Consider the following 17,942-nt stretch of genomic DNA (forward strand, 5'->3'; position numbering starts at 1 on the left):
TTTCTGGATAAGTAAATAAATCTAGGGACCAGAGAGGTAGTAAAACCTCAAAAAACCCTAGGGACCAGAAATGCATGCAAACCTTCACCCCAATAGACATTATGAATTCAAAAAGCATGGCTATTAGCTGATTTAAACAAACACAGAGTAATAGCAACATAAATGCAGTCAAAACAGGGTTTTTCCACTCTCTTGCCCCACGTTTGGGCGCCAATATTTTGTACTGGTTTAGGGCAAATTTGTTAAAGAATCTGCAAAGGAGGGCCCCTCCAGAAAGCAAAACCCACACGGCCCCTCCCCCCAACTGGTTCGGGAAAAAATTCCTTGGAGAGAGGTGGAAAAAACCGGTTTATTTCAGGCACAGCACCCCCCAGCACAAAAATGAACAATACCCGATGACAGTGCTCTGAGAAACATGACAAAATCAGAAAGTCTCTTTTGGGAGTGGTTGCTCTGTTCTCAGTCCCTCCGGCGCTGGGGCAGCTGCTGCAGCCGAACGGTGTTCCCAGGTCCCAGTTCGGAGCAGGTTCGAGATGGTCACAGAAACAGGAGAGGAGAAACAGTCCAGGAAGGAATGTGGACTGTTTAGCTAGAACTAGCTAATAAGCAGAGGCCAAAGCAGCGCAGAAGCGAGAGCAGAAAAGAGGGCAAGCAAAGCAGCAAGCTGAAAGCAAGATGTGAAAAACAGCCCTATGTACTGCTCGTCTCTATGTCCCTGATAAGAGAAATGTTGCCTTCTGATGCAAGGCAAGGCGACCTGGTTCTGAGGAAACGGCACGGCGACCCAAACTCTCCAGGGTCGCTCGGGCCAAGAACACACGCAGACATCAACGTGGTGGACGGTCCAAAGGCCTTTATTGTCCAGTCTCGTCGGGTTTTATACTCGGGGAGGTTTTTTCTCTACGTCAGGGTGTCTTACCGTACTGTAATTGGTTAATAAGGAGTAGAAAGTTACTAGTGTTAGGGGGGTCTACATTCCTGGGTGATCCCCTATCACTAGGCGTTAGGAGGAGAGGAATCCTGCCGCTTTCCGTGACATCATGAGATTTTCCGAACGCTTGTCCCTATCTAACACAAGAAACCAAAACAAAACTGCGGCAGGACAAATCTTCAGAGCAGGTCCCAAAGGCACAGAACAGATGAATGGGGATACAAGCATCATAACGTCACCCCAGGACACATGGAACGAGTGTCCAAGGGCCCTTTGTGACACGGGGTGACATAGGAGCTGGAGGTGACAAGGGCACGCCACAGTGCTCAGAGCACGCAACGGGACAGGACGGGACAGAGCGGTGCCGTGAGGAGCCCCCGCACAGCGCGCTCGTTCGCGTCCCGCCCGGAGCTTTTCTGAAGCCTGGTTCCTGCAGCTGAGCTCGAGGCCAGACCACAGGGCTTGCTGACCCGTGGTCTCCCTGAGGCTTCTCTTCTGCAGGTGCCCTTGAGGCCATATCATAGTCCTTGTCAGGAGTCCCCTGTCCTTGTGGCAGGAGCCCTTGAGACCGAGTGCAGGACTTGTTGTCCTGTAGCCTTCCTGAGGCTTCTTACTTGAAGGTGCCTTCCAGGCACCACTGCAGGACTTGGTGACTTGGAGCTTTTCCAAGGCAACTCTCCTGCAAATAGCCACAAATCCAGGCAGAGACATGGAGCAGAGAAACCCGGCAGTGCCTGAGCTGGCCTGCGTGGAGGAGGAGGAAGGTGGCCCTGGAGCTGCCCCGGCACAGCAGACTGAGGAGGTGGTGCCATTCCAGCCACCGCAGGAGGGTGAGTGGCAGAGCTGGGCCACAGGACTGGTGCCTGCTGCCAGCTTGGACCCCACGCCGTGCCGTGCCGTGCCATGCTGTGCCCTGGGGACATGCCCACGGACAGGACGGAAGAGGGCCCGGGCAGACAGCCCGCAGTGGCCGTGCTCCATCCCCTGGGGCATCCCGGGGTTCTCTCTGCCTAGGGATCGCAGGGCTGGGCCGTGTTGTCCGGCCTCTCCCGCAGCCCCTCATCTCTGGCTGCGCTCGCTCTTTGCCAGATGCAGCCCCGGAGTGCACACAAGAGCAGGAGCCCAGCCGTGGCCGCTTCCGCAGAACAGCGCAGGTACCTGCAGCCACCCCCACCTGGGCTGGGCCTGCTGTCCCTGCTCAGCCCAGCACCGTGTGTGCAGCACTTCATGCAACATCCTCGGCTTCTTGCCCTTCTCCTACAGTTTGTTTGCAACTTCCTCAAGAGAATTAAAGAGGAAGAGACCATCGCCACGGGCGTAGGCCTCAGACCATACTCGCCCATCTTCCTCAGCAAGACCGGTGCTGCCCTGCTGCATATGCTTGTAGAGGAAGATTTTTACACTCCAAAGCAAGTAAGCAGCCTGGGCCAGGCTTTGATCCTCCCAGCAATTGCTTGGCCTCCCAGTCCACGCAAGCTGCTTGCTGTGAGCCTTTCAGGCCACATGGCAGTGGGGTGGGAAGGGAAGCACTCCTCTGGGGAAGCTGGGAACATTGCTCCCTCTGGCAGCTTTCCAAGTCTCCCCGTGCCTTCTCCAGGTGCCTGCCATGGTCAGCTACATCCACCAGTGGCTCATGGCCAATGATTCTGCTGAGCACAGGCTGGACAAGACCCTGCTGGATCTCACCCAAGCACAGCCAAATGACGCAGTGGTGACTCTCCTGCGTGTGGCCCCGTCCTGCGACAGGTATGGGGCCCACCTGCCCACAGGGCTCAGGCCTCCCCAGCCCATCACCCTGCACAGCCTGCCCCAGGTGTCAGAGCAACAGAGACTTCCAGGGCCCTCTGGATGCTCCCTTTCCCAGCCCTGCCAGGCCAGCCCCTGAGCCTGCTGCCGTGCTCCCTTGCCGCCTCTCAGGGCTCTGTCCCCACAGGGCTGGGCTGTCTGCCTCCTGCTGGCAGGGGGGCAGTGGGCAGAGGCAGAAATGGCAGCCGGCTCAGCTGCCCCTGGTGCTTCCTCTGAGACCCTCCTGAGACACAGCTCTAACCCCACAGAGCTGCCATGGCCATGTGGAAGACCATCATGGGCTCAGCCAGGACTGCGGAGCTGGCGCAGCTGATCCTCCTGGATGTGCTGGGCAGCTGGCCAGAGTACAGCACCCGCACCTCCAATGGGGACGAAACGGCTGTCTTTGCCCTGGCTGTGAGTTTCTGCAACTGGCCTTTGCAGGCCCCAAGGCTGTCTCTCCAGCAGCTCTCCATCCTCCTTCCCCCACTGCATCTCCCTGCCTCAGGCGCTGGCCTGAAACCTGGCCCAGGGGCAGCTTCAGGCCCACCAGGCCCCGTGCTCCCCCTGCCATGCTCTCTCCTGGCCTCTCCCTGCCACGCTCGGGCCCTGCCACACACACACCTCGGCACTGAGCGCTGTCTCGGGGGGCTTTGTCCTTTGCAGGCAACTGTGGTGACGTGGAAGATCCTCCAGGTGCCCTGTCTCCCACGGATCTTGAAGGTGTATTTCCCCCACCTATTTGTGCATCTGCTATTCCAAGTGTTCTTCAGCACTCTGGATATGCCAGAGGAGGTCGACACCTTCTGGAAGGGATGCCAGGAAGAGCACGGCCTTGCCACCAGCCCCAACAGGTGCTCCATGCCACTCCTCCTGTCCCTGCCACGTGGCCTGCCAAGGAGCCAGTGCTGCCAGTGTGACCTGGGCTTTGCTGTGCACACAGGTTTGCTGTGCGCACCCTCAAGTCCCTGCTCTGCCTTCTCCGCTGCGAGGATGTGGTGGTGGCAATGGAGCGCAGGTGTGCCTGGGACACGCTGCTCTCTCTTGACACTCACCACTTTGCCGTGGCTCTGCTTGCCAGGTGAGACCCCCTTCTCCCCACTGCCTCTGACATTGCTGCCCTGTGCCCAGGTGCCCCATAAAGTGTCCGTGGTGGCCATGGGTCAGAGGGCCTTGGCACTGAGGGACGGCCAAGCAGGCTGGAAAAGGCTGGCAGAGGAGGGTGCCCATCAGCAACCAACTCCCAAACGGCCCACGTCCCCTTGCTGGAAGGGTGCTGGGGAAAGATGAGAACTGGGTGAGTCACACCTGGGAGACGTTTGCCCCACTGCATCAGGCTCTTGTTTCCTTTTTCCCCTCTTCAGAGAAATTCGCCGCTTAGCCATCCACTTTTGTTCCGGGGTTGCATTCTACCTGCTCGCCCTGCTCGGCAAAGAGATGCCATACTGGGATTTCCCTGCCCTGGCATTCCTTGTGGAGGTGAGCCTCAAGGCCAGCGCTGCCTGGCTGAGCGGCCTCCCAGCCCTCTGGCCTCTCACAGCCACAGCTGCCAGGACAGTGCCCGTGCCCTGTGCTGCTGCCTGGGCCCGGCCCTGTGCGCTTCTGGGCTCCTGCCGGCCGGCTCCCCTGTCACTGCCCTGTGCCTTTCAGGTCCTCGAGTGCCTGGACTTGAGGGAATGCAGTGACAGTGTCCTGGAGATCCTGGCACAGAACCTGCAGAGCAAGCACATGGCCAGGCGTTACTTGGCACTCCGAGGCCTCGTAGTGCTGGGCAAGAATCCCTTGATGGTGAGAAGAGGGCAGTGGCCGAAGCCGTGCAGGCAGCGTGGGGCTGGGCAACGCAGTCGCTTGGCCTTGCCTGGGCTTCGGCCGCTGGGGCAGCTCTTCCCATCTCTCCTGCTTCCCTGCCCCAGTGCTTCGGGACAGGCCTTCGGCCTCTGGGCCCTACGGCAGCAGGGCGGCCTTTCACAAAGTCGTCTTCCGCACAGGCTGAAAAAATGCAGAGCCTGACTGAAAGTCTTGTGGAGCTCCTGGAGGAAAATGACAGCGACATGATCAGGATCAGCATTCTTCTACTCAGATATTTGCTCCTGGATAATGGTGCTCCAATAGCCACCCCCATCGCCCTGCAGCTGGCTGAGGCGCTCCTGCCACTCTTTGACAGCGTAAGGCTCTGTGCCCACAGCCACAGCCACTGGCTGCTGCCCGGACCCTTGTTGCCCTGTGCAGATGCACGCCTGTGCCCTGGGGGGCCTGAAGCAGCTGATGCTCAGGTCTTTTGCCCTTTCCTTTCATCCAGGATGACATCCAGGTGCAGCTGAGCTCCATGGCTCTCTTTCAAGAGATGCTGGACTTATTAACAGAAGAGGGAAGAAAGGCCCTCAAGTCCCACGTGCGCCAGAGCCTGCTCCCTCTCTACTTCCACTGCCATGATGAGAATCAGATGGTTGCTGAGGTGAGCACTTGTGCACAGCTGCTGTCCCCCTGGCAGGGGCTTGGGCTGCCTCCTGCCCGGGCACCTTGTGGGCTGCAGCCTCCTCCAGCCTGTGCCACTGGGATGCTCCTGTGCCCTGGATTGTAGGGCCATCTGTGCATCTCTGTCCCTCTCCAGGCCTCCCGGGAAACGCTGCATTCCTCAGCCAGATTCCTGAAGAGGAGGGATATAGAACAAATGCTACACGTGGATCAGAGCCTTGGGGAGTGCCTGGTAAGAACAGCAGAGACCCCCCAGCCTCAGCATGGCCAAGGTCCCTGAGGGCGGTGCTCAGTGTGCAGGGCTAACAGCTGTGCCCGCTGCTGCAGCCAGAGGCTGCGCGGGCTCTTCTCCAGGCTCCCGTGGGCCTGAGTCGGGTGCCCATGGAGCCCCGGCCCGGCGGGGCTGCGGGGCGGCACCACGGCTCCCCGCGCAGCAGCCGGCCCTCTGCCCCTCCCCTCGGGAGCCCTTGGCCAGCGGCTGCTGGCCGCGCCTCAGGGCTGGGCGGGCAGGCGTGGCCGGCGGTGGGCGCCGGCAGCGCCTGGCCCAGGAGCTGAGCCCGCGCCAACCCTTCCCTCCTGCCGCTCTCTGCAGCTGGCAGAGGACAGGAGCCAAGCGGCCGAGCACGTGCGCAGGGCACTGCACTACCTGCAGAGCCCACAGGAGTCCCTGCGAGAGGCGGCCGTCAGGTTCATGGGTGAGTCCCGAGCCCGGGCTCCTCCCCGGCCCGCCACAGCTCGGCCCCGGCCCCGCCTGCTGCCCCGGCAGCGCCGGCCCGGCCCGGCGCCCTGGAGCCCCGCCTGGCCTGGGCGTTGCTGCCGCCCTCTGGCAGCCGTGCCCTGGGGCGGCAGCGTGCGGCAAGGGCCCGGGCTGAGCTCTGCCGGGCCAGCAGCCCGTGTGGCCACAGCGCCGGCACCGCTGCTGGCAGGGAGCTGTGCCGCTGGGGCCGTGACAGGCTCTGTGTTCACAGGCATGGCCGGGCGGCACCTGAGGGGGCAGCAGCAAGAGCTGCAGCTGATCTGCACTGGTGAGTGAGTGAGGGCAGCGGGCTGACCGCTCCAGGGGGCTGGAGGGGGCAGCTGCAAGCCCTGCCCCGGCTGCAGAGGGCTCTGCTCCTTTTGCGGACATGGGGCGGCGTGGGCAGAGCACACAGAGATTTCAGGGCCACGTTGGGGATTCGTGGCCAGCTGCTTCGGGCCAGTGCCCTTGGTCCCTGCTTCCTCCTTGCCATGACTAGAGCCGGCTGGGATGGCCCTGGTAGGGGGCTCTCCTCGGCTCCCCGCAGATCCGGGATCTGACCATGGCTCTGTCCCTCTCTCTTGCAGCCCTTGAACCGCTGACAGAGGACATCAGTAGTGCCGTGTCGGACGTGGCACTAGAAACACTGTATGTCCTCCAGGCACTGCAGAGTGAGCGATATTCCCTCTTCCAGAGGCTGCAAGATCAGCTCCGCAGGGCATGGAGGACACGGCCTCGTCTGTCGGGGCGTGGCTGGCTGCGCTGCTGCAGCTCTGCAGAGACCTGATACCAGAGGCTCTGTCTGCTGGGGCCACCTGAGCCAGCTGGAATTTTCCATTTCTTTAAGATTGTTCTTTTCTTCTTTTTGTTTTTTTTCTTTAGTATATGAATATAGAGTGTGCTATAATACACAGACTCCCAGGAGCTTTCTTTTGCTACCCAGGGTCTGCAGGGCATAGGGGAAGAGGGGGAGAAGGGTACCCTGGCTCAGCCAGCTGCCCAGGCATGCAGTGGTCAAGGGAAAATGGCCAGAAGCCCCTTGTCCTGTGGTGGCTCTGCTGAAGCCTTTGTGCTGGTGACAGAGTGGGTGGGCAGGGGCTGGGGCTGCAGGAATCCCTGCCAGAGCGGTGCCTGGAGATGGCCACAAACCCTGTGCCAGGAAGGAACCACCCTCTGTATCCTCCTGCCCGTGTGCTGCTGGCTGGATTGCTGGGGGCTCCCAGGTGCCTCTGGATGGGGCTGCTCTGCAGCTGCTGTGGGGCTGCGGCGCTGCTGCCGGACAGCTTGGCCGGGCTGGGGCAGCCCCTGAGGGGATGGGGCGCTGGCAAGCCCTGAGCAATGGGCTGGCAGAGGCCACAAGCAGCCCCCTGGCAGCTGCCCGCCTTGTTCCTGCCAGAGTTGACTTGCAAGAGGGATCCCGGGCACTCTGGAACTAACAGCATCAGTGTTGTTGGAAACCCAAATGCAGGGAAATCTCAGATCTTTGGTCTTGTCAGCAAAGCTTAGAATTAAACACAGGATTTGATCGGAGACCTTGGAAAGGGCTTCCAAACTTAGGTGCTAGAAGCGAGAATGTGGATTTCTAGTTTATTATAGCAGAGAGACGGGGAGGAAGGTTGAAGTGGAGGAAAGTTTAGAGTTTTAGGGCTGAAGATCTAGAAAAAATAAAAGTAGTTACAATGGTAAACAAGAAGCTTAGGATGCAGTGCTGTAGGTTTGTGTGTCATAACATGATTGGCTAAGGAAGCTTATACTGTAGCAAGAGCCCCTAAGACGAAATATTGAAGGATTGGCTGCAAAACATAAATATCCTTGTTGGCAGTGTCTTCTTGGCCAAGAAATCCTTCAAAGCTCTTGTAACTACAAGTGTTTTGGCCTTGTGAGCCATGCGGTGGAGATGTGAGCCAAACTCACCCTTCCTGTCTATGTAGCAGAGAAGAAAAAGCAATGGCATCATCTAAAACACTCAGAGGTCTGCTCTCTAGCTTGTTCCAAACTCCCTCAAATCCCCCAAAGTGGGATTTAGCTACAAAGAGATGACAAGGGCTCTTAGTGCTGGCTCTTTGACTCCAGAGCAGCTGTTTTAGAATCTTTCCCAAAACCCTGTGTAGTCATGTGCCAGAAATGGATCATTTGAAGAAACTTTCCCAACTGACTTGCATGGAGGTTTGTCTGAAGGGTATTTGAGGAGAAAGGCTCCCAGCAGAGGTCTGGGCTTTGGCCGAGCTGTGTCCCCTGCTGATTGTGAAGTGTGCCATCAGCTGCAGGGCTTCCTGGGCCGAAAAATATCATCGAGTCACTTGGACTTGCTCTTTTAGGCCTCTAAGAGCCGGACCAAATTTCGGGGCACATTTGGAGACCTCATCAATGAGCGCGTGGACGACCTCGGATGTTCCCAATTGCTGGGAATGGTTCCCCAGGTCCTTGGTGTAAAATCAGGCTCCCCAGCAAGTGCAGATCTGCAAGATGATAAACAATTTAGGCAATTGGTGATGCATCTTTCTAAATCACTATCCTTTCTCTCCTTTTTTCAAATACAAAGCTGTATTTTGTGTCAGGTACATACAGGCAACGTGTGTATTTCTGATTTTGATATGTGTGGAAACCAACCATGGGACACTTATAAAGACGAATTCTAATATAACTGAGGAAAGCAAAGCATGGAAGAAGGCCTTTGAACCTGTCCTTTGTTCCTAATTAGCTTTTATAAGTCTTAAGTTGATTTAGAAGCATTTGAATTAAAGCTTTGAGGATGTTGCTTTCTGACAGGAACTTTCTGCTTGTAGCTAAGCCTTAAAGAGTTTTGCAATAATAACCTTTTGAAGTATAATTTCAGAATATTGCATGTAGTAAGGATCTCTGAAACTATAGCTTCAGAATATGTAAAAAGGAAATATGCCTATCTCACACCTTGACAAAACAGTGAAAAGCAGCTTGAGAAATGAATATGAATATCAACGCAAGGACTAACAATTTTGACCAAGGGAAGCTGGACATCACTGTTGTGAGATTTATAGTCCTTGCAATCAAAAGGTAAAGCCATGTCTGGAATCTGGACCCCACCAGCTGGGAGACTTCTTTCTTCGTTCAGAAGTTGAACCCCCCACCACCTGGGATATTCCTTTTCTGGGATACATCCTGAGAAAAAATAATCACAATACTGTATAGAATTGTGATGTAAAAAATGGGAAAAGAAACTACTGATGAGTAAAAATTTGGACTAGAAACTGCTGAGAAAGCTTAGGAGTGCCCCTATAAATACTGGTAAGCCTCAACTATCTGTGTGCAGTTGGAGGGAAAATTTCCCCCACTGTACTCAGCGCTGTATTGCTCATACTTTACCAAAATAATTAATAAATTGATTGCTGCTTGAATAATGACCTAGTCAAGCTTCTCATTTCTAACATTATAGTACTGTTTACTGTATAGTACTCTGCCCAGGGGCAGAGCCCGCACCGAGCCTTCCCTGCCGGCGCTCCCCGCAGCTGCTGCAGGACGAGAGCCAAGCGGCCGAGCACCTGCGCTGGGCCCTGCTGCACCTGCAGAGCCCACAGAGGCCCCTACGAGATGCGGCCGTCAGGGTGAGCCGGCAGCCCCGTGCCCCTCCCTGCCCCCGGCCCGGCCGCTGCCCCGGCTACAGCGGGAGCCGCGCCCCGGCCGCTGCAGCCCCGCCCGCCCTGGGCATTGCTGCCGCAGCCCTCCCGCAGCCGTGCCCTGGGGCGGCAGCGGGCAGCAGCGTCCGGCAGCAGCCCTGCCCGCCAGGAGGGCGTGCGGCCGCAGGGCTGGCAGAGCCCGTGTCGGGCAGCTATGCCTCCTGGCGCCGCCACATGCTCTGTCTTGCCAGGGCTGGCCGGAGTGCTCGTGATGGGGCAGCAGGAGGAGCTCCAGGTCCTCACTGAGGGTGAGTCAGGGCAGCCGCGTGGCAGCGAGCACTGCCGGGGGTGTGGGGGCAGCTGCAAATCCCGGCTCCGCAGCTACAATCCGTGCCCGGGCTGCGGAGGGCTCTGCTGCCTGTGCAGACCAGGGGTGGTGGGGGCACAGCCCGGAGAGCTTTCAGGGACACATGGGGGATCCGTGGCCAGCACCTTCCGGCCGAAGCCCTTGTCTCCCGCTCCCTCCTGGCCATGGCAAGAGCTGGCTGGGATGGCCCTGGCAGGAGGCTTTCCTTGGATTGCCTCAATCTGGCCTCTGACCTTGGCTCTGTTCCACTCTTCCAGCTCCTCAAGCGCTGAAGGAAGATAAGAATCCATCATGCATGAGCAAAGTGCTTTAGATGACCTTTGAAAGAAGATGTGCACGACTTTGTTCATCTGCTGGATGAGATGTACCAGTGTCCATCGGCGATTTCCAGTGCCCATTGAAGATGGGAGCACCTGCAGAGCAGAAGTGACCAGCTGGAGCTCCACGCACGGCTCTGGCTGCTCACAGCTGAGCCTGTGCGAAGCTCCAGCAGCTCCTGCCATCTCTCTCCCTGTTGGCAGCTCCCTCCCTGCAGCCCTCAGGCCCTGCCCATCCCCTTTTCTGCCTCCCAGCTCACCCCTTACCTTCACTTTCCCTTAATAAACTGTTTGTGTTTTTCACTTGACCCGCGTCTCCGTGGAGCTGAAGCAGTGCAAAACCTGAGCCCGGGGACACGCAGGGCCCTGCTGCCCTTCTCCTCCGCGCTGTGTTCCGGGCACGGACAGAGAGGAACAAGGGCAGCTCAGGCTGCAAAGGTGCCTGTCCCGCTGCTCCAGGGGCCGTTTCCAGCCAATCAGAGCGTTTGTCGCTGATGACTCATCAGTTGCCAGGAGCGGAATTTGGGGCGGGGGGAGGTGACCCCGGGGATGGGGATGGGGCGTGCGGGGGCAGCCGGGGCCGCACTGGTGGCACTGGGGGTGCTCGGAGCCCCCCCGGCCGCGGGGGGAGGGGAGGGCGCGGTGAGAAGGGGGCAGGGTCCCAAATTAACCCAAAGGGGGGTCGGGACCCCCAAAGGGAGCAGGAGGCGCCTAGAACCCGCAAAACCAAGCACGGGGGAGGGGATTGGGGACTGGGAGAACGATGGGGAAGGGGCGGGAGAGCGGAGGGAAGAGGGGGATGGGACCCCCAAACAGGATATGGCCAACTTGATGTGGCTGCCTTCAGACGTGCATGGCAGCCAAAGGTAGCCTATGGTAGCCAAAGCTTTTTCCCAGTCCGTGTGATTCCAGTCTGTGCAATCCCAGTCTGTGCAATCCCAGTCCATATGGCCCAGTCCGTATAATCTCAACCCAGTTTATCCCAGTCTGTCTCATCCTGATCTCTATGGTCCCATTCCATATGGTCCCAGCCCATATTTGATCCCAGTCCATATTTGATCCCAAGCTGTGTGGTCCTGATCCCTATGGTCCCATTCTGTGCCGTCCTGACCCATAGGATCCCAGTCCATATTTGATCCCAGTCCATATTTGATTGCAGTGTATGTGGTCCGGCACACACTCCCAGGGTCTGGAATTCCAGTTCCCAGCCAGGAAAAAATGTTCCTGCCCTTGAACTTCCTTCCTATTCTCTCAGCAAATTATAATAAATTAAACATCAAGAAATTATAATTAAAATGAAACACATTAGAATAAAAATGAAATATAAAAATGAAATATAATTTCAACTCTTCCTTACAATACTCCAATAATGACTCAAGCCAAAACAACAGTAAACTATTAATATAACATTACCAAAGAAAAAAAAAATTACATACAAAGAAATACCTTTTGTAAGTTTTAACTCAGTAACCAATACACTTTAGATAAAAAATATCTCAAAAACTAACATAGAATCTAACACACCTTAGTAAAAAATTCCTGTTACAAATATACTAAACACAAAACCAAACACCACTGTAATTTCTCACACATTTGAACCAAACAATTAAACTTTATTAACATCCTTAAGTACTCTAAAAAAAATTTTTTTTTTCAAAATTCTAATTTCAGGTGCGTGGTTTTATTTGGATATTGGTTTTTGAATTGTTTGGGTTAGATGATTTAAAAAATGAGATTTTTATAGGAACTGAAACAGCTGAGAAGGCAGTACTCTGCACACAGAACTGACTGAAAATGAATGGGACAGAAATCAGTAACTCTGAAAGTTTTATTTGCTGTCAAATACATCCCACCCAGCCACCCCACACAATCCCCATCCCACTGCTCCAAATTGGGATCCCACTTCTACCAATCACCTCCCAACCCCAACTCACCCTGGTGGCTGTGGAATGGAGCAAGTCTGGCACAGGACTGAGTTTTTGTGAGGCGGGAACAAGCAATTTGAGGTGAGATTGAGCCCTGATGGGTTAAAATGCAGTTGTTTTCATTGGGATTTGAGTGGTTTTGAGGTGACAGATTGATCCCTCTTGGCTTTTGGAGTGCAAAGACATGGAGAAGAGAAAAAAATTTAAGCCAAACCAAAAGGAGAAGCAGCCAGGTGTGTTCCCAACATGGATCACAGGGAATGTGAGTGACCAGGGCTGTGCCCAAAGTGCCTCCTCCAGTGGGGCATGGAGCTGGAGCAGTGCATGAAGCTCTTCCCGCACTCGGGGCACTCGCAGGGCTTCCCTTACCGGCGCCTCCGTTTGTGTTGGGTCAAGTTAGAGCTGCTGGAGAAGCTCTTCCCACACTGGGGACACTCGTAGGGCCTCTCCCCTGAGTGGATGCGCCGGTGGGTGACGAGGGTGTAGTTGTGTAGTTGTGCTGGAATCCCTTCCCACAATCGGGGCATTGGAAAGGCCTCTCCTCTGTGTGGATCCAATTGTGCCGGAGGAGATCTGACTTGATCCGAAACCCCTTCCCACACTCCCCACACTCGTAGGGCCTCTCCCCCGTGTGGATCTTTTGGTGGCGGATCAGCTGGGAGCTCTGGCTGAAGCTCTTCCCACATTCCTCACACTCGTGGGGCCTCTCCCCAGTGTGGGTTTGTCGGTGCACAACAAGACAGGAGCTGTACCTGAAGCCCTGCCCGCAGTCGGGGCAGTGGAAGGGCCTCTCCTTTGTGTGCGTGTGCTGGTGATCGAGGAGATTGGAGCTGGTCTTAAACCTCTTCCTACATTGATCACACTCATAGGGCCATTCCCCAGTGTGGGTCCTCTGGTGCCTGATCAGGTTGCAGTTCCTCCTGAAGCTCTTCCCACACTCCAAGCAGGTGTGGGGCTTCTCCCCATCATGGAGCTGCTCGTGGAGCACCAGCTCCGAGCTCTGGCTCCATCTCCGGCCGCCTTCCCAGCCCAGGCTGGCTCTTTCCCCCTCAGATCCCCGCCAGCTGCGTTTGCAGCCCCTCCTCGTGCGGCATCTCTGGGCCTTTTCCTCCCCGTTGGCTTCCTGCACCATGGAGCTGGCAGCTGCAACCGGCACCCCCCGATGTCCCCCCAAGGGGCCTTTTCCGCTCAGTCTTGGACTGCTTCATTCTCCAAACATGCCCCCAGAAAGCCAACTGGGAGATACTGGGAGTGACTGGGAACATGCTGGAGGGAACTGGCATACACTGGGAGATACTGGGAGGGACAGGAACAAAAGTGAAGGTGAAAGAGAGCAACTGGAACCATGTGGAGCACAACTGGTTCATAGTGGCAGGGACTGGGAGCACACTGGGCTCACCTTTGGATCATACTGGGAGGGACTGGACTAATACTGGGAGGATCTGAGAGCGACTGGGAACACACCCTGCAAATCATCCCCCATACTGGGCATGACTGGGAGCAACTGGGAGCAAATGGCATCATACTGGGACTGACTGGGCTGATCTAGGAAGCAACTGGAACCACGCTGGAGTCAGCTGGGACCATACTGGGAAAGATTGGAAGCAACTGGGATTATACTGGAACCACACTGGGAGGGCTGGCATGTGACTGGGATCAAACTGGAGCATACTGGGATCATACTGGGGCTGAAAGGGAAAGACTGGGATCACACTTTGGGCTACTGGGAGCAGCTGAAAGAAACTAGGATGATGCTGCAAGCAAACTGGAGGAACTGGGAAGGACTGGATGCATGCTGGAAGCAACTGGGATATACTGGGCATGACTGGGGGATCATACTGGGAGAACTGACACCTTACTGGGGCCACTGGCAGTGCCTGGAAATGACTATAGACATGCTGGGGGCCACTGGGATATACTGGGAGTGTCTGGAACCATACTGGAATGACTGGAACCACACTGGGAACAATTGGGACCATGCTGGGGAGAACTGGGACCACACTGGGGGCAACTGGGAGCGAGTGGGACCATACTGGGGGGACTGGGATCATCTGGGGAGTGACTGGGACTAGAGCAGGGGCAACTGGGTCCAACTGGAACCATACTGGGAGTGTCTGTAACCATAGGGGAGTGATGGCACCACACTGGGAACAGCTGGGCCCATGCTGGGAGCAACTGGGATCACACTGGGGGCACTGGCATCAGACTGGGAGTGACTGGGAGACACTGGGATTAGACTGCAGGTGACTGGGATCATACTGGAGTGGCTACACTCATACTGGGATTATACTGGGTGTGAATGGAACCTGACTGGGGCTTGCTGGGAGCTACTGGGCCATGTTGGGAGGAAAATGTGACACACTGGGAGCAACTGGGAACAGCTGGAAGGAACTGGAACCGTGCTGAGAGGACTGAGACTATAACTGGGGCAACTGGGATCATACTGGGAGCAACTGGGGCCACCCTTTGAGCAACAGATGGAAACTGGGATTATGCTAGAGGAAACTGGGAGTAACTGGGCAAGACTGGGATCATTCTGAGGTAACTAAAACAAACTGGGAGTGTCTCTAACCATACTGGGGGCACTGGAACCACACTGGGAACAGCTGGGATCATGCTGGGAGCAACTGGGACGATGCTGGGGAAACTGAATCTACCCTGGAGGCAACTGGGCACAACTGGGACCCTGCTGGGAGGGACTGGGAGTATTCTTTGGGAAACTGGGATCATAATGGGAGGAACTGGGAACAACTGGAATTATTCTGGGAGCAACTGGGATCATAGTGAGAGCAGCTGAGTCCATACTGGGTTACACTGGGATCACATTGAGAGCGACTGGAATCATACTGGGATGGACTGGGAGTGGCTGGTTTTGTGGATTTTGGGGGGTTTAGATTTTGGAGGATTCTATTGGCAGTTTGAGGGGGAGTTTTTCTGGGGGTGTTTGGGGGTTTATTGAATTTTTGTGGCTTTTTTTGAATTTTGGGGGTTTTACTGAGATTTTGTTGGGATTTTTGGCATTCTCAGAAATTCTGGGGGTTTTATAGGGATTTTTAGGATATTTTGTGGGGATTTTATTGGAACTGTGGTGGCATTTAGCGGGATTCCTTGGGGATTTGAGAGTTTTTAGATTTTTGGTGGGTTTTGTGGGATGTTTTGGGTGTTGCCAGGATTTCTTTGGATTTGGGGCAGATTTTGTGGGACTTTTTATGGCTTTGAGATTTTTGGGGGATTTGTGGAGTTTAATTAGGATTTTTTGGGTTATTGGGATTTCAAAGGATTTTGTGGGCTGTTATTGGGATTCTAGGGTGTTTTAATGAGATTTTGAGAGATTTAATTGGGATTTAATGGGTTTTATTGGGACTTTCAGGGGTTTCAAGGAGATTTTGGTGCCTCTCAGCCCTTCCCCACACCCAGGGAATGCCACAAAGCCCCCCTAAAATTCCAGTAATACCTCACAAATTCCCCAAAAGTTACAAGAAAACCCTCAAAACCCCCAGAGAATCTCCGAAAATCCCAATGGAACTCACCAAAATTATAAAAAACTCCCAAAAATTTCAATAAATCCCCTCCCCATCCAAAAAACCCCCACAACCCCAACAAAACACCCAAAATCCAAAATCCCCCAAAATCCTCTAGTCATCCCAAAACCCAATAATTCTCCTCAAAAACCCAATAATTTCCCCCAAACTCCCCAAAAAATCCCACAAAGCCCAAAAAAGCAACTCTGAAATCCCCAAAAACCCACTCAAAACCCAAAAATCCCCCAGAAGCCCCCCAGACTCAGTGGGGCCGTCCTGGATCAGGGGGCACCGGCCGGTGGAACAGGAGCCACTTCAGGGGGCCCTCGGAGCTTTTTGGGGAGGGGGCACCATGGGAGACCCCCCAAAAACTGGGGAGGGGGGGAACCCCTGCTGTGCCCCCTCCCCTCGAAACCCCCAGACCCCGGTTCAGGGTGGGCCTGGGACCCCCCGGGACCCCCAAATCTTCCCCCGGGACCCCTCCAGGAACCCCAAACCCCCCAGAGCTCCCTCAGTGTTGGCCCAGAACCACCCTGGACCCCAAAAACCTCCCCAGGACTCTCAGACCCCCCCATTTCCCCCCAAAATTCACCCCAGACCCCCCTGAGACCCGCCCCAAATCCATCAGGATGCCCCACATCCCCCTCAGACCACTCAATCCCCCCCAAACCCTATGAAATCCCCTGAAGACTCCCCAAAATTACCCCTAGAGCCACCTCAGACCCCCCCAGATTCCCTCACAACACCCCAGTTCCTTTCACAATCCCCCCAAATGCCCTCAGACCCGCCCAATTGTCCTGAGATCCCCCTAAACCCACCTGAGAATGCTTCAAACCCTCTCAAGCTCCCCCCCAAGCTCCCTAAAGCTCCCTTTGACCAACCAAAAGCTCCTCAGACTCCCTCATTCACCCCAAACCCATCGCCCACCCCTGTGTTTCCCGTCGATGCCCCCCAAAATTCCCAATTTCCCCTCAGACCCGCCCCAAACCACCCCAGTTTCCCCCCGTCCCCACCTCAGCTCCACTCTCCCCTCACAATCTCCCGCCTCTGCCGTGCACGCGGACTCAAGAATGGCGGCGCACCCCGCCCCGAACCAACCAATCACCGTGCTGCACGTCCCTAAAACAACCAATCACAGCACGGCTCCCCTCAGCAATGCCCGTCTCCCCTGTGCCGGCCTAGCCAATCAGAGGAGAGCCGGAAGCGGCGCCCCCTTCCCCGCCGCCGCCGGGACCCGCCGGGCTCGGGACAGGAACGGGAGGGGCCTGCGAGGGGTTCGGGGGGGGGGCGGGGGAGGGTCTGGGGGGTGTCTGGGGAGGGGTCTGGGGGTTTGGGGGGGTCTGGGGAGGGGTCCTGGGGCATTGTGGGGGGACCTGGGGGGTGCAGATGGCTCCTAAGAGGGGTCTCGCGGGGGGGCGGAGGTGTCGTGGGAGGGTCTGGGGGGGTTTTGGGGAGGGGTCGTGGAAAGGTCTTGGGAGGGTCTGAGGGTGTTTGGATGGTCCTGGGGGGAGTTTGGGGAGGGCTCTGGGCGGTGCTGAGGGTGTCCTGGGAGGGTTTTGGAGGTTTTGGGCAGGGGCTCTGGAAGGGTTTGGGGAGAGGGTCTGGGGGGGGTCTCAGGGGACATCCAGGGCTGGGCCCGATTGGGGTCCGGGGGCAGGTTCCTTGCAGCCACAAGCATTCCAGCATTCTGTCAGGGACTCCCTGCCCTTCTTCCCTCTGCTCCCAGCTGCAGAATGTGCAGCAAAGCCGCCTTTGCTGTCTGCTCGGGGAGCCCAGCCAGCTGCTGGAGCCTGACCCTGCCCTGCACAGCTCCCCTGGCAGGCACGGCAGGAGCAGCGCCCTGGCAGCCTGGGCAATTGCCCTCTGACATCTCTGGCACTCACTGCCATGGGCTGCAATTCCAGCTGCCAGCAAGGAAAAGACGGTCCTGCCCTTCAAGGCCAAATTCTGAAGGGGCCAAGACACAAGTGCAGCAAGATCTTCCACAGACATTTCACTGCCAGCCTCCAAAACTTCATCCAGGGCTGTTTGAGCACCTGGATGGGGAAGAAAAAAAAAATACAATCAGGGGAGGGTCTTTGGCTGGGAGCTGCCACAGGTAAAGAGAGACCCTGTGGAAGGGAAAAGGAGCAGACCAAGGAAGGCAGGAGAGAAAGCAGGACACAAACAGCAACCAGCTGAGAAGGTGGCACTCTGAAAAGCAAACCTGAACTTATGGAACAGGAATGGGACAGAAAGGAAGAATTCTGAAACTTTATTTACTCGGCTTCTCTGAGCAATCTGTGAAGCCAG

Source organism: Melozone crissalis, unplaced genomic scaffold, assembly GCF_028551555.1.
Source record: "Melozone crissalis strain CALT ecotype California unplaced genomic scaffold, PUWL_Pcris_2 ptg000017l_1, whole genome shotgun sequence".
NCBI classification, from domain to species: domain Eukaryota; kingdom Metazoa; phylum Chordata; class Aves; order Passeriformes; family Passerellidae; genus Melozone; species Melozone crissalis.